The 13,707-nt window shown below is 49.7% G+C and overlaps 6 non-coding genes across 6 annotated transcripts; all 6 read right to left on the reverse strand.

Moving 5' to 3' along the window:
- Positions 1–5: 5 nt before the first annotated feature.
- On the reverse strand, positions 6–168 carry LOC126432248 (U1 spliceosomal RNA). Its single transcript, XR_007577892.1, has one exon. It is a non-coding gene; the product is annotated as a U1 spliceosomal RNA (small nuclear RNA).
- Positions 169–2,315: 2,147 nt separating this feature from the next.
- On the reverse strand, positions 2,316–2,478 carry LOC126432259 (U1 spliceosomal RNA). Its single transcript, XR_007577902.1, has one exon. It is a non-coding gene; the product is annotated as a U1 spliceosomal RNA (small nuclear RNA).
- Positions 2,479–4,625: 2,147 nt separating this feature from the next.
- Positions 4,626–4,788, reverse strand: LOC126432260 (U1 spliceosomal RNA). The gene has a single exon (XR_007577903.1). It is a non-coding gene; the product is annotated as a U1 spliceosomal RNA (small nuclear RNA).
- A 2,147-nt stretch (positions 4,789–6,935) lies between these two features.
- Positions 6,936–7,098, reverse strand: LOC126432261 (U1 spliceosomal RNA). The gene has a single exon (XR_007577904.1). It is a non-coding gene; the product is annotated as a U1 spliceosomal RNA (small nuclear RNA).
- A 2,147-nt stretch (positions 7,099–9,245) lies between these two features.
- On the reverse strand, positions 9,246–9,408 carry LOC126432262 (U1 spliceosomal RNA). Its single transcript, XR_007577905.1, has one exon. It is a non-coding gene; the product is annotated as a U1 spliceosomal RNA (small nuclear RNA).
- Positions 9,409–11,555: 2,147 nt separating this feature from the next.
- Positions 11,556–11,718, reverse strand: LOC126432249 (U1 spliceosomal RNA). The gene has a single exon (XR_007577893.1). It is a non-coding gene; the product is annotated as a U1 spliceosomal RNA (small nuclear RNA).
- Positions 11,719–13,707: the final 1,989 nt, after the last annotated feature.

A 13,707-nucleotide genomic window follows, 5' to 3' on the forward strand; every position in this document is an offset into this window, starting at 1 on the left:
TTAGCACCGGGACAGCGCGAACGCAGTCCCGACTACCAAAAATTATGCGCCCGAGTTACTCGCATTTGGAGTAATCGCGGGGGTCAGCTCGACCGAAGTGCAATGGACAAGCCTCACCCCGGAGGAACCGCCTTCATGATCACGGTATCCTCTACGCCAGGTAAGTATGCTTCTCCTCGGCCACAGGCGAATATTTGTAATGCGTCGCGCTATCGTAGTGGAACGAGAACTCTTGACGTTGTCGCATTCGGCGAAGAGCATGGTGCCGTGAATGTACTTGCTTCCTGAGAAACGCGCTGTTGGCCGTCGAGTTAGCAGGCAGACAGGCGCAATAACGGCCTTCTGCAGAAAGCGATGCAGTTTTCGTGCGGAAGACATCGCGACTCGCGGCGCCGGCCGTTGCTGGGGTTAAGTTACTGCACCCTCCGGGAGATGGCGGGCCATGTCGGGGTTACCGCCTTCGAGCCACCCTCTCCGCCTGAAAGTCGCCCTCTTTCTCGGCCGGTGTCAAAACGGCAAATGAGATTTGCTGAATGACTGTTTCTTCCCGCCACAGTGCAAGCCACAAAATCAATTATTTCTCTTACCTTTGCTCCCTCCGTGGGAGCCCATAGTGCTAGGAAATACGGCAGCATTGTCAATCGCCCTTGTCTGTCGCTGAGCAACCGAAGGACCAAGCTCAGACTATCAGATGTTCTAAGGAAGCTGTATGCACTCGTGGGTGTTGTACACGAGGGACAAACATCACGTCAGCAGGCTCTTAAGGGAAGGCAATAATCAGCAAAAACTGCAACTTACCCCATTGGACGCTGATGGAACAGAAGACACTTGAAGGTAAGGTAACACTTCTTTTTTCTGTTCATCTCGAGCACGATCTGGAAAGCTCGGACGAAATTTGTGTTCTCTTTAATTCAGAATGTGGAGATATTTCCTTCACGCATATGAAAGTATAATGCTTCATTATTTAAGCTAGATTGAAAAGTTTAGGGAAAGTAATTAATTCGTTTAGGCTGCACCACTACTTGGTAGCACTGTCAAGACAATGCCATTGCCATCTAATGGCAACACAGCTTGCTGCAGATTAATTTTGCGGCATTTCATAAATGATTAATATCTTATGACTATGGTGACGCTATGAGTAGTTTTATATGTGCAAACATTTGAAACTGCTGCAGGCATTACATTCACCCTTCTCTGCCTCTTTGCTTGGACATGGAGTAAGTAAGGATAAATTAAATTGCTTGTTTTTGAAGTAGTAACGGTTCTGAAGTGTAAAGAAATGATTTTAAACAATACAGTGTATTTTTTTTTCCGAATGTAGTGATTCAACAACGAATTTATTTATTTATTCCTACCTATCTCTGCAATTAGTGTACGTGAGTATTTCATTGGAATTGTTGCAATCGAAACCGAGCTTAATAATTTCATGCGGCCGTTTGCAGTCCTCCTCGTGCTTTAATTGCTCATTTCCAAGCGTTATTTTAGGTTGCCTGCAAAGTTGTCAGATGAAACACAACCACTGCGACGAAAGGCCATTCCTTGGAGCAGGTAGACGCCAACTGCGGCGGGAAACTGTCGTGGCCAGGAAGATATTCACTGTGTGTGGAAGTTGAGTGAGGATCCGAAGCTGACTTGCCAGCACACGTTGCAGCATTCACTCGCCAACGGCAACGGGGTAAGAAAAGGGTGCAAATACGCCGGTTCTCGTCCGATCACCGACGTTGGGCTTGGATGGGTGGCCGCCTCGCCTGGGAGCACAGGGCGCTGTTGGCTAGAATCTATGTTCCTCGTTTTCGGTGCAGCTCGTCATGCTATTTCCTCCGATTCACATCCCCGCAAGCTCCTCAAGTGCCGCAAGTCTGCAAGTCCCGAGACGCTACGCTAGACGCTTGCTTCCGGCCCCTCATGTACCATGCCACAGGCGCCAAAGCGTTCGGCTGGCCGATGGCCCCTGTACTCCCCGCTCGCGCCACAGCAGTCACTGTGCTTGCAGGGAATGCCGCGCCGCCGAATAACGTTTGGCGCGCAATCCGTTTATGGACAGAGAATGCTAAAAGGGGCCGTTCGACCGTTAATACGGAAATCGTAGCCAAGTTAGATGGCGTGAGCCATCTCGCGGCTGCCGCTGTTATTACGAGCGCGCGTGCCACGCGGTTGAAGAGCAGTGCGCTGGCTCTGGCTTTCGACGCCGTTTCCTAGTGTATTTTGTCGCTTCTAGTGGAGGCATCATCGGTTATGAGAAGCTGGTAAATCACTCACAGTACAGTAGTTATCGCCCAACACGAGGAGAAGCTTTGATTGTAATGGAGATTAGCACCGGGACAGCGCGAACGCAGTCCCGACTACCAAAAATTATGCGCCCGAGTTACTCGCATTTGGAGTAATCGCGGGGGTCAGCTCGACCGAAGTGCAATGGACAAGCCTCACCCCGGAGGAACCGCCTTCATGATCACGGTATCCTCTACGCCAGGTAAGTATGCTTCTCCTCGGCCACAGGCGAATATTTGTAATGCGTCGCGCTATCGTAGTGGAACGAGAACTCTTGACGTTGTCGCATTCGGCGAAGAGCATGGTGCCGTGAATGTACTTGCTTCCTGAGAAACGCGCTGTTGGCCGTCGAGTTAGCAGGCAGACAGGCGCAATAACGGCCTTCTGCAGAAAGCGATGCAGTTTTCGTGCGGAAGACATCGCGACTCGCGGCGCCGGCCGTTGCTGGGGTTAAGTTACTGCACCCTCCGGGAGATGGCGGGCCATGTCGGGGTTACCGCCTTCGAGCCACCCTCTCCGCCTGAAAGTCGCCCTCTTTCTCGGCCGGGTGTCAAAACGGCAAATGAGATTTGCTGAATGACTGTTTCTTCCCGCCACAGTGCAAGCCACAAAATCAATTATTTCTCTTACCTTTGCTCCCTCCGTGGGAGCCCATAGTGCTAGGAAATACGGCAGCATTGTCAATCGCCCTTGTCTGTCGCTGAGCAACCGAAGGACCAAGCTCAGACTATCAGATGTTCTAAGGAAGCTGTATGCACTCGTGGGTGTTGTACACGAGGGACAAACATCACGTCAGCAGGCTCTTAAGGGAAGGCAATAATCAGCAAAAACTGCAACTTACCCCATTGGACGCTGATGGAACAGAAGACACTTGAAGGTAAGGTAACACTTCTTTTTTCTGTTCATCTCGAGCACGATCTGGAAAGCTCGGACGAAATTTGTGTTCTCTTTAATTCAGAATGTGGAGATATTTCCTTCACGCATATGAAAGTATAATGCTTCATTATTTAAGCTAGATTGAAAAGTTTAGGGAAAGTAATTAATTCGTTTAGGCTGCACCACTACTTGGTAGCACTGTCAAGACAATGCCATTGCCATCTAATGGCAACACAGCTTGCTGCAGATTAATTTTGCGGCATTTCATAAATGATTAATATCTTATGACTATGGTGACGCTATGAGTAGTTTTATATGTGCAAACATTTGAAACTGCTGCAGGCATTACATTCACCCTTCTCTGCCTCTTTGCTTGGACATGGAGTAAGTAAGGATAAATTAAATTGCTTGTTTTTGAAGTAGTAACGGTTCTGAAGTGTAAAGAAATGATTTTAAACAATACAGTGTATTTTTTTTCCGAATGTAGTGATTCAACAACGAATTTATTTATTTATTCCTACCTATCTCTGCAATTAGTGTACGTGAGTATTTCATTGGAATTGTTGCAATCGAAACCGAGCTTAATAATTTCATGCGGCCGTTTGCAGTCCTCCTCGTGCTTTAATTGCTCATTTCCAAGCGTTATTTTAGGTTGCCTGCAAAGTTGTCAGATGAAACACAACCACTGCGACGAAAGGCCATTCCTTGGAGCAGGTAGACGCCAACTGCGGCGGGAAACTGTCGTGGCCAGGAAGATATTCACTGTGTGTGGAAGTTGAGTGAGGATCCGAAGCTGACTTGCCAGCACACGTTGCAGCATTCACTCGCCAACGGCAACGGGGTAAGAAAAGGGTGCAAATACGCCGGTTCTCGTCCGATCACCGACGTTGGGCTTGGATGGGTGGCCGCCTCGCCTGGGAGCACAGGGCGCTGTTGGCTAGAATCTATGTTCCTCGTTTTCGGTGCAGCTCGTCATGCTATTTCCTCCGATTCACATCCCCGCAAGCTCCTCAAGTGCCGCAAGTCTGCAAGTCCCGAGACGCTACGCTAGACGCTTGCTTCCGGCCCCTCATGTACCATGCCACAGGCGCCAAAGCGTTCGGCTGGCCGATGGCCCCTGTACTCCCCGCTCGCGCCACAGCAGTCACTGTGCTTGCAGGGAATGCCGCGCCGCCGAATAACGTTTGGCGCGCAATCCGTTTATGGACAGAGAATGCTAAAAGGGGCCGTTCGACCGTTAATACGGAAATCGTAGCCAAGTTAGATGGCGTGAGCCATCTCGCGGCTGCCGCTGTTATTACGAGCGCGCGTGCCACGCGGTTGAAGAGCAGTGCGCTGGCTCTGGCTTTCGACGCCGTTTCCTAGTGTATTTTGTCGCTTCTAGTGGAGGCATCATCGGTTATGAGAAGCTGGTAAATCACTCACAGTACAGTAGTTATCGCCCAACACGAGGAGAAGCTTTGATTGTAATGGAGATTAGCACCGGGACAGCGCGAACGCAGTCCCGACTACCAAAAATTATGCGCCCGAGTTACTCGCATTTGGAGTAATCGCGGGGGTCAGCTCGACCGAAGTGCAATGGACAAGCCTCACCCCGGAGGAACCGCCTTCATGATCACGGTATCCTCTACGCCAGGTAAGTATGCTTCTCCTCGGCCACAGGCGAATATTTGTAATGCGTCGCGCTATCGTAGTGGAACGAGAACTCTTGACGTTGTCGCATTCGGCGAAGAGCATGGTGCCGTGAATGTACTTGCTTCCTGAGAAACGCGCTGTTGGCCGTCGAGTTAGCAGGCAGACAGGCGCAATAACGGCCTTCTGCAGAAAGCGATGCAGTTTTCGTGCGGAAGACATCGCGACTCGCGGCGCCGGCCGTTGCTGGGGTTAAGTTACTGCACCCTCCGGGAGATGGCGGGCCATGTCGGGGTTACCGCCTTCGAGCCACCCTCTCCGCCTGAAAGTCGCCCTCTTTCTCGGCCGGTGTCAAAACGGCAAATGAGATTTGCTGAATGACTGTTTCTTCCCGCCACAGTGCAAGCCACAAAATCAATTATTTCTCTTACCTTTGCTCCCTCCGTGGGAGCCCATAGTGCTAGGAAATACGGCAGCATTGTCAATCGCCCTTGTCTGTCGCTGAGCAACCGAAGGACCAAGCTCAGACTATCAGATGTTCTAAGGAAGCTGTATGCACTCGTGGGTGTTGTACACGAGGGACAAACATCACGTCAGCAGGCTCTTAAGGGAAGGCAATAATCAGCAAAAACTGCAACTTACCCCATTGGACGCTGATGGAACAGAAGACACTTGAAGGTAAGGTAACACTTCTTTTTTCTGTTCATCTCGAGCACGATCTGGAAAGCTCGGACGAAATTTGTGTTCTCTTTAATTCAGAATGTGGAGATATTTCCTTCACGCATATGAAAGTATAATGCTTCATTATTTAAGCTAGATTGAAAAGTTTAGGGAAAGTAATTAATTCGTTTAGGCTGCACCACTACTTGGTAGCACTGTCAAGACAATGCCATTGCCATCTAATGGCAACACAGCTTGCTGCAGATTAATTTTGCGGCATTTCATAAATGATTAATATCTTATGACTATGGTGACGCTATGAGTAGTTTTATATGTGCAAACATTTGAAACTGCTGCAGGCATTACATTCACCCTTCTCTGCCTCTTTGCTTGGACATGGAGTAAGTAAGGATAAATTAAATTGCTTGTTTTTGAAGTAGTAACGGTTCTGAAGTGTAAAGAAATGATTTTAAACAATACAGTGTATTTTTTTTTCCGAATGTAGTGATTCAACAACGAATTTATTTATTTATTCCTACCTATCTCTGCAATTAGTGTACGTGAGTATTTCATTGGAATTGTTGCAATCGAAACCGAGCTTAATAATTTCATGCGGCCGTTTGCAGTCCTCCTCGTGCTTTAATTGCTCATTTCCAAGCGTTATTTTAGGTTGCCTGCAAAGTTGTCAGATGAAACACAACCACTGCGACGAAAGGCCATTCCTTGGAGCAGGTAGACGCCAACTGCGGCGGGAAACTGTCGTGGCCAGGAAGATATTCACTGTGTGTGGAAGTTGAGTGAGGATCCGAAGCTGACTTGCCAGCACACGTTGCAGCATTCACTCGCCAACGGCAACGGGGTAAGAAAAGGGTGCAAATACGCCGGTTCTCGTCCGATCACCGACGTTGGGCTTGGATGGGTGGCCGCCTCGCCTGGGAGCACAGGGCGCTGTTGGCTAGAATCTATGTTCCTCGTTTTCGGTGCAGCTCGTCATGCTATTTCCTCCGATTCACATCCCCGCAAGCTCCTCAAGTGCCGCAAGTCTGCAAGTCCCGAGACGCTACGCTAGACGCTTGCTTCCGGCCCCTCATGTACCATGCCACAGGCGCCAAAGCGTTCGGCTGGCCGATGGCCCCTGTACTCCCCGCTCGCGCCACAGCAGTCACTGTGCTTGCAGGGAATGCCGCGCCGCCGAATAACGTTTGGCGCGCAATCCGTTTATGGACAGAGAATGCTAAAAGGGGCCGTTCGACCGTTAATACGGAAATCGTAGCCAAGTTAGATGGCGTGAGCCATCTCGCGGCTGCCGCTGTTATTACGAGCGCGCGTGCCACGCGGTTGAAGAGCAGTGCGCTGGCTCTGGCTTTCGACGCCGTTTCCTAGTGTATTTTGTCGCTTCTAGTGGAGGCATCATCGGTTATGAGAAGCTGGTAAATCACTCACAGTACAGTAGTTATCGCCCAACACGAGGAGAAGCTTTGATTGTAATGGAGATTAGCACCGGGACAGCGCGAACGCAGTCCCGACTACCAAAAATTATGCGCCCGAGTTACTCGCATTTGGAGTAATCGCGGGGGTCAGCTCGACCGAAGTGCAATGGACAAGCCTCACCCCGGAGGAACCGCCTTCATGATCACGGTATCCTCTACGCCAGGTAAGTATGCTTCTCCTCGGCCACAGGCGAATATTTGTAATGCGTCGCGCTATCGTAGTGGAACGAGAACTCTTGACGTTGTCGCATTCGGCGAAGAGCATGGTGCCGTGAATGTACTTGCTTCCTGAGAAACGCGCTGTTGGCCGTCGAGTTAGCAGGCAGACAGGCGCAATAACGGCCTTCTGCAGAAAGCGATGCAGTTTTCGTGCGGAAGACATCGCGACTCGCGGCGCCGGCCGTTGCTGGGGTTAAGTTACTGCACCCTCCGGGAGATGGCGGGCCATGTCGGGGTTACCGCCTTCGAGCCACCCTCTCCGCCTGAAAGTCGCCCTCTTTCTCGGCCGGTGTCAAAACGGCAAATGAGATTTGCTGAATGACTGTTTCTTCCCGCCACAGTGCAAGCCACAAAATCAATTATTTCTCTTACCTTTGCTCCCTCCGTGGGAGCCCATAGTGCTAGGAAATACGGCAGCATTGTCAATCGCCCTTGTCTGTCGCTGAGCAACCGAAGGACCAAGCTCAGACTATCAGATGTTCTAAGGAAGCTGTATGCACTCGTGGGTGTTGTACACGAGGGACAAACATCACGTCAGCAGGCTCTTAAGGGAAGGCAATAATCAGCAAAAACTGCAACTTACCCCATTGGACGCTGATGGAACAGAAGACACTTGAAGGTAAGGTAACACTTCTTTTTTCTGTTCATCTCGAGCACGATCTGGAAAGCTCGGACGAAATTTGTGTTCTCTTTAATTCAGAATGTGGAGATATTTCCTTCACGCATATGAAAGTATAATGCTTCATTATTTAAGCTAGATTGAAAAGTTTAGGGAAAGTAATTAATTCGTTTAGGCTGCACCACTACTTGGTAGCACTGTCAAGACAATGCCATTGCCATCTAATGGCAACACAGCTTGCTGCAGATTAATTTTGCGGCATTTCATAAATGATTAATATCTTATGACTATGGTGACGCTATGAGTAGTTTTATATGTGCAAACATTTGAAACTGCTGCAGGCATTACATTCACCCTTCTCTGCCTCTTTGCTTGGACATGGAGTAAGTAAGGATAAATTAAATTGCTTGTTTTTGAAGTAGTAACGGTTCTGAAGTGTAAAGAAATGATTTTAAACAATACAGTGTATTTTTTTTTCCGAATGTAGTGATTCAACAACGAATTTATTTATTTATTCCTACCTATCTCTGCAATTAGTGTACGTGAGTATTTCATTGGAATTGTTGCAATCGAAACCGAGCTTAATAATTTCATGCGGCCGTTTGCAGTCCTCCTCGTGCTTTAATTGCTCATTTCCAAGCGTTATTTTAGGTTGCCTGCAAAGTTGTCAGATGAAACACAACCACTGCGACGAAAGGCCATTCCTTGGAGCAGGTAGACGCCAACTGCGGCGGGAAACTGTCGTGGCCAGGAAGATATTCACTGTGTGTGGAAGTTGAGTGAGGATCCGAAGCTGACTTGCCAGCACACGTTGCAGCATTCACTCGCCAACGGCAACGGGGTAAGAAAAGGGTGCAAATACGCCGGTTCTCGTCCGATCACCGACGTTGGGCTTGGATGGGTGGCCGCCTCGCCTGGGAGCACAGGGCGCTGTTGGCTAGAATCTATGTTCCTCGTTTTCGGTGCAGCTCGTCATGCTATTTCCTCCGATTCACATCCCCGCAAGCTCCTCAAGTGCCGCAAGTCTGCAAGTCCCGAGACGCTACGCTAGACGCTTGCTTCCGGCCCCTCATGTACCATGCCACAGGCGCCAAAGCGTTCGGCTGGCCGATGGCCCCTGTACTCCCCGCTCGCGCCACAGCAGTCACTGTGCTTGCAGGGAATGCCGCGCCGCCGAATAACGTTTGGCGCGCAATCCGTTTATGGACAGAGAATGCTAAAAGGGGCCGTTCGACCGTTAATACGGAAATCGTAGCCAAGTTAGATGGCGTGAGCCATCTCGCGGCTGCCGCTGTTATTACGAGCGCGCGTGCCACGCGGTTGAAGAGCAGTGCGCTGGCTCTGGCTTTCGACGCCGTTTCCTAGTGTATTTTGTCGCTTCTAGTGGAGGCATCATCGGTTATGAGAAGCTGGTAAATCACTCACAGTACAGTAGTTATCGCCCAACACGAGGAGAAGCTTTGATTGTAATGGAGATTAGCACCGGGACAGCGCGAACGCAGTCCCGACTACCAAAAATTATGCGCCCGAGTTACTCGCATTTGGAGTAATCGCGGGGGTCAGCTCGACCGAAGTGCAATGGACAAGCCTCACCCCGGAGGAACCGCCTTCATGATCACGGTATCCTCTACGCCAGGTAAGTATGCTTCTCCTCGGCCACAGGCGAATATTTGTAATGCGTCGCGCTATCGTAGTGGAACGAGAACTCTTGACGTTGTCGCATTCGGCGAAGAGCATGGTGCCGTGAATGTACTTGCTTCCTGAGAAACGCGCTGTTGGCCGTCGAGTTAGCAGGCAGACAGGCGCAATAACGGCCTTCTGCAGAAAGCGATGCAGTTTTCGTGCGGAAGACATCGCGACTCGCGGCGCCGGCCGTTGCTGGGGTTAAGTTACTGCACCCTCCGGGAGATGGCGGGCCATGTCGGGGTTACCGCCTTCGAGCCACCCTCTCCGCCTGAAAGTCGCCCTCTTTCTCGGCCGGTGTCAAAACGGCAAATGAGATTTGCTGAATGACTGTTTCTTCCCGCCACAGTGCAAGCCACAAAATCAATTATTTCTCTTACCTTTGCTCCCTCCGTGGGAGCCCATAGTGCTAGGAAATACGGCAGCATTGTCAATCGCCCTTGTCTGTCGCTGAGCAACCGAAGGACCAAGCTCAGACTATCAGATGTTCTAAGGAAGCTGTATGCACTCGTGGGTGTTGTACACGAGGGACAAACATCACGTCAGCAGGCTCTTAAGGGAAGGCAATAATCAGCAAAAACTGCAACTTACCCCATTGGACGCTGATGGAACAGAAGACACTTGAAGGTAAGGTAACACTTCTTTTTTCTGTTCATCTCGAGCACGATCTGGAAAGCTCGGACGAAATTTGTGTTCTCTTTAATTCAGAATGTGGAGATATTTCCTTCACGCATATGAAAGTATAATGCTTCATTATTTAAGCTAGATTGAAAAGTTTAGGGAAAGTAATTAATTCGTTTAGGCTGCACCACTACTTGGTAGCACTGTCAAGACAATGCCATTGCCATCTAATGGCAACACAGCTTGCTGCAGATTAATTTTGCGGCATTTCATAAATGATTAATATCTTATGACTATGGTGACGCTATGAGTAGTTTTATATGTGCAAACATTTGAAACTGCTGCAGGCATTACATTCACCCTTCTCTGCCTCTTTGCTTGGACATGGAGTAAGTAAGGATAAATTAAATTGCTTGTTTTTGAAGTAGTAACGGTTCTGAAGTGTAAAGAAATGATTTTAAACAATACAGTGTATTTTTTTTTCCGAATGTAGTGATTCAACAACGAATTTATTTATTTATTCCTACCTATCTCTGCAATTAGTGTACGTGAGTATTTCATTGGAATTGTTGCAATCGAAACCGAGCTTAATAATTTCATGCGGCCGTTTGCAGTCCTCCTCGTGCTTTAATTGCTCATTTCCAAGCGTTATTTTAGGTTGCCTGCAAAGTTGTCAGATGAAACACAACCACTGCGACGAAAGGCCATTCCTTGGAGCAGGTAGACGCCAACTGCGGCGGGAAACTGTCGTGGCCAGGAAGATATTCACTGTGTGTGGAAGTTGAGTGAGGATCCGAAGCTGACTTGCCAGCACACGTTGCAGCATTCACTCGCCAACGGCAACGGGGTAAGAAAAGGGTGCAAATACGCCGGTTCTCGTCCGATCACCGACGTTGGGCTTGGATGGGTGGCCGCCTCGCCTGGGAGCACAGGGCGCTGTTGGCTAGAATCTATGTTCCTCGTTTTCGGTGCAGCTCGTCATGCTATTTCCTCCGATTCACATCCCCGCAAGCTCCTCAAGTGCCGCAAGTCTGCAAGTCCCGAGACGCTACGCTAGACGCTTGCTTCCGGCCCCTCATGTACCATGCCACAGGCGCCAAAGCGTTCGGCTGGCCGATGGCCCCTGTACTCCCCGCTCGCGCCACAGCAGTCACTGTGCTTGCAGGGAATGCCGCGCCGCCGAATAACGTTTGGCGCGCAATCCGTTTATGGACAGAGAATGCTAAAAGGGGCCGTTCGACCGTTAATACGGAAATCGTAGCCAAGTTAGATGGCGTGAGCCATCTCGCGGCTGCCGCTGTTATTACGAGCGCGCGTGCCACGCGGTTGAAGAGCAGTGCGCTGGCTCTGGCTTTCGACGCCGTTTCCTAGTGTATTTTGTCGCTTCTAGTGGAGGCATCATCGGTTATGAGAAGCTGGTAAATCACTCACAGTACAGTAGTTATCGCCCAACACGAGGAGAAGCTTTGATTGTAATGGAGATTAGCACCGGGACAGCGCGAACGCAGTCCCGACTACCAAAAATTATGCGCCCGAGTTACTCGCATTTGGAGTAATCGCGGGGGTCAGCTCGACCGAAGTGCAATGGACAAGCCTCACCCCGGAGGAACCGCCTTCATGATCACGGTATCCTCTACGCCAGGTAAGTATGCTTCTCCTCGGCCACAGGCGAATATTTGTAATGCGTCGCGCTATCGTAGTGGAACGAGAACTCTTGACGTTGTCGCATTCGGCGAAGAGCATGGTGCCGTGAATGTACTTGCTTCCTGAGAAACGCGCTGTTGGCCGTCGAGTTAGCAGGCAGACAGGCGCAATAACGGCCTTCTGCAGAAAGCGATGCAGTTTTCGTGCGGAAGACATCGCGACTCGCGGCGCCGGCCGTTGCTGGGGTTAAGTTACTGCACCCTCCGGGAGATGGCGGGCCATGTCGGGGTTACCGCCTTCGAGCCACCCTCTCCGCCTGAAAGTCGCCCTCTTTCTCGGCCGGTGTCAAAACGGCAAATGAGATTTGCTGAATGACTGTTTCTTCCCGCCACAGTGCAAGCCACAAAATCAATTATTTCTCTTACCTTTGCTCCCTCCGTGGGAGCCCATAGTGCTAGGAAATACGGCAGCATTGTCAATCGCCCTTGTCTGTCGCTGAGCAACCGAAGGACCAAGCTCAGACTATCAGATGTTCTAAGGAAGCTGTATGCACTCGTGGGTGTTGTACACGAGGGACAAACATCACGTCAGCAGGCTCTTAAGGGAAGGCAATAATCAGCAAAAACTGCAACTTACCCCATTGGACGCTGATGGAACAGAAGACACTTGAAGGTAAGGTAACACTTCTTTTTTCTGTTCATCTCGAGCACGATCTGGAAAGCTCGGACGAAATTTGTGTTCTCTTTAATTCAGAATGTGGAGATATTTCCTTCACGCATATGAAAGTATAATGCTTCATTATTTAAGCTAGATTGAAAAGTTTAGGGAAAGTAATTAATTCGTTTAGGCTGCACCACTACTTGGTAGCACTGTCAAGACAATGCCATTGCCATCTAATGGCAACACAGCTTGCTGCAGATTAATTTTGCGGCATTTCATAAATGATTAATATCTTATGACTATGGTGACGCTATGAGTAGTTTTATATGTGCAAACATTTGAAACTGCTGCAGGCATTACATTCACCCTTCTCTGCCTCTTTGCTTGGACATGGAGTAAGTAAGGATAAATTAAATTGCTTGTTTTTGAAGTAGTAACGGTTCTGAAGTGTAAAGAAATGATTTTAAACAATACAGTGTATTTTTTTTTCCGAATGTAGTGATTCAACAACGAATTTATTTATTTATTCCTACCTATCTCTGCAATTAGTGTACGTGAGTATTTCATTGGAATTGTTGCAATCGAAACCGAGCTTAATAATTTCATGCGGCCGTTTGCAGTCCTCCTCGTGCTTTAATTGCTCATTTCCAAGCGTTATTTTAGGTTGCCTGCAAAGTTGTCAGATGAAACACAACCACTGCGACGAAAGGCCATTCCTTGGAGCAGGTAGACGCCAACTGCGGCGGGAAACTGTCGTGGCCAGGAAGATATTCACTGTGTGTGGAAGTTGAGTGAGGATCCGAAGCTGACTTGCCAGCACACGTTGCAGCATTCACTCGCCAACGGCAACGGGGTAAGAAAAGGGTGCAAATACGCCGGTTCTCGTCCGATCACCGACGTTGGGCTTGGATGGGTGGCCGCCTCGCCTGGGAGCACAGGGCGCTGTTGGCTAGAATCTATGTTCCTCGTTTTCGGTGCAGCTCGTCATGCTATTTCCTCCGATTCACATCCCCGCAAGCTCCTCAAGTGCCGCAAGTCTGCAAGTCCCGAGACGCTACGCTAGACGCTTGCTTCCGGCCCCTCATGTACCATGCCACAGGCGCCAAAGCGTTCGGCTGGCCGATGGCCCCTGTACTCCCCGCTCGCGCCACAGCAGTCACTGTGCTTGCAGGGAATGCCGCGCCGCCGAATAACGTTTGGCGCGCAATCCGTTTATGGACAGAGAATGCTAAAAGGGGCCGTTCGACCGTTAATACGGAAATCGTAGCCAAGTTAGATGGCGTGAGCCATCTCGCGGCTGCCGCTGTTATTACGAGCGCGCGTGCCACGCGGTTG

The sequence above is a fragment of the Schistocerca serialis genome, unplaced genomic scaffold (assembly GCF_023864345.2).
Source record: "Schistocerca serialis cubense isolate TAMUIC-IGC-003099 unplaced genomic scaffold, iqSchSeri2.2 HiC_scaffold_1125, whole genome shotgun sequence".
NCBI lineage: Eukaryota > Metazoa > Arthropoda > Insecta > Orthoptera > Acrididae > Schistocerca > Schistocerca serialis.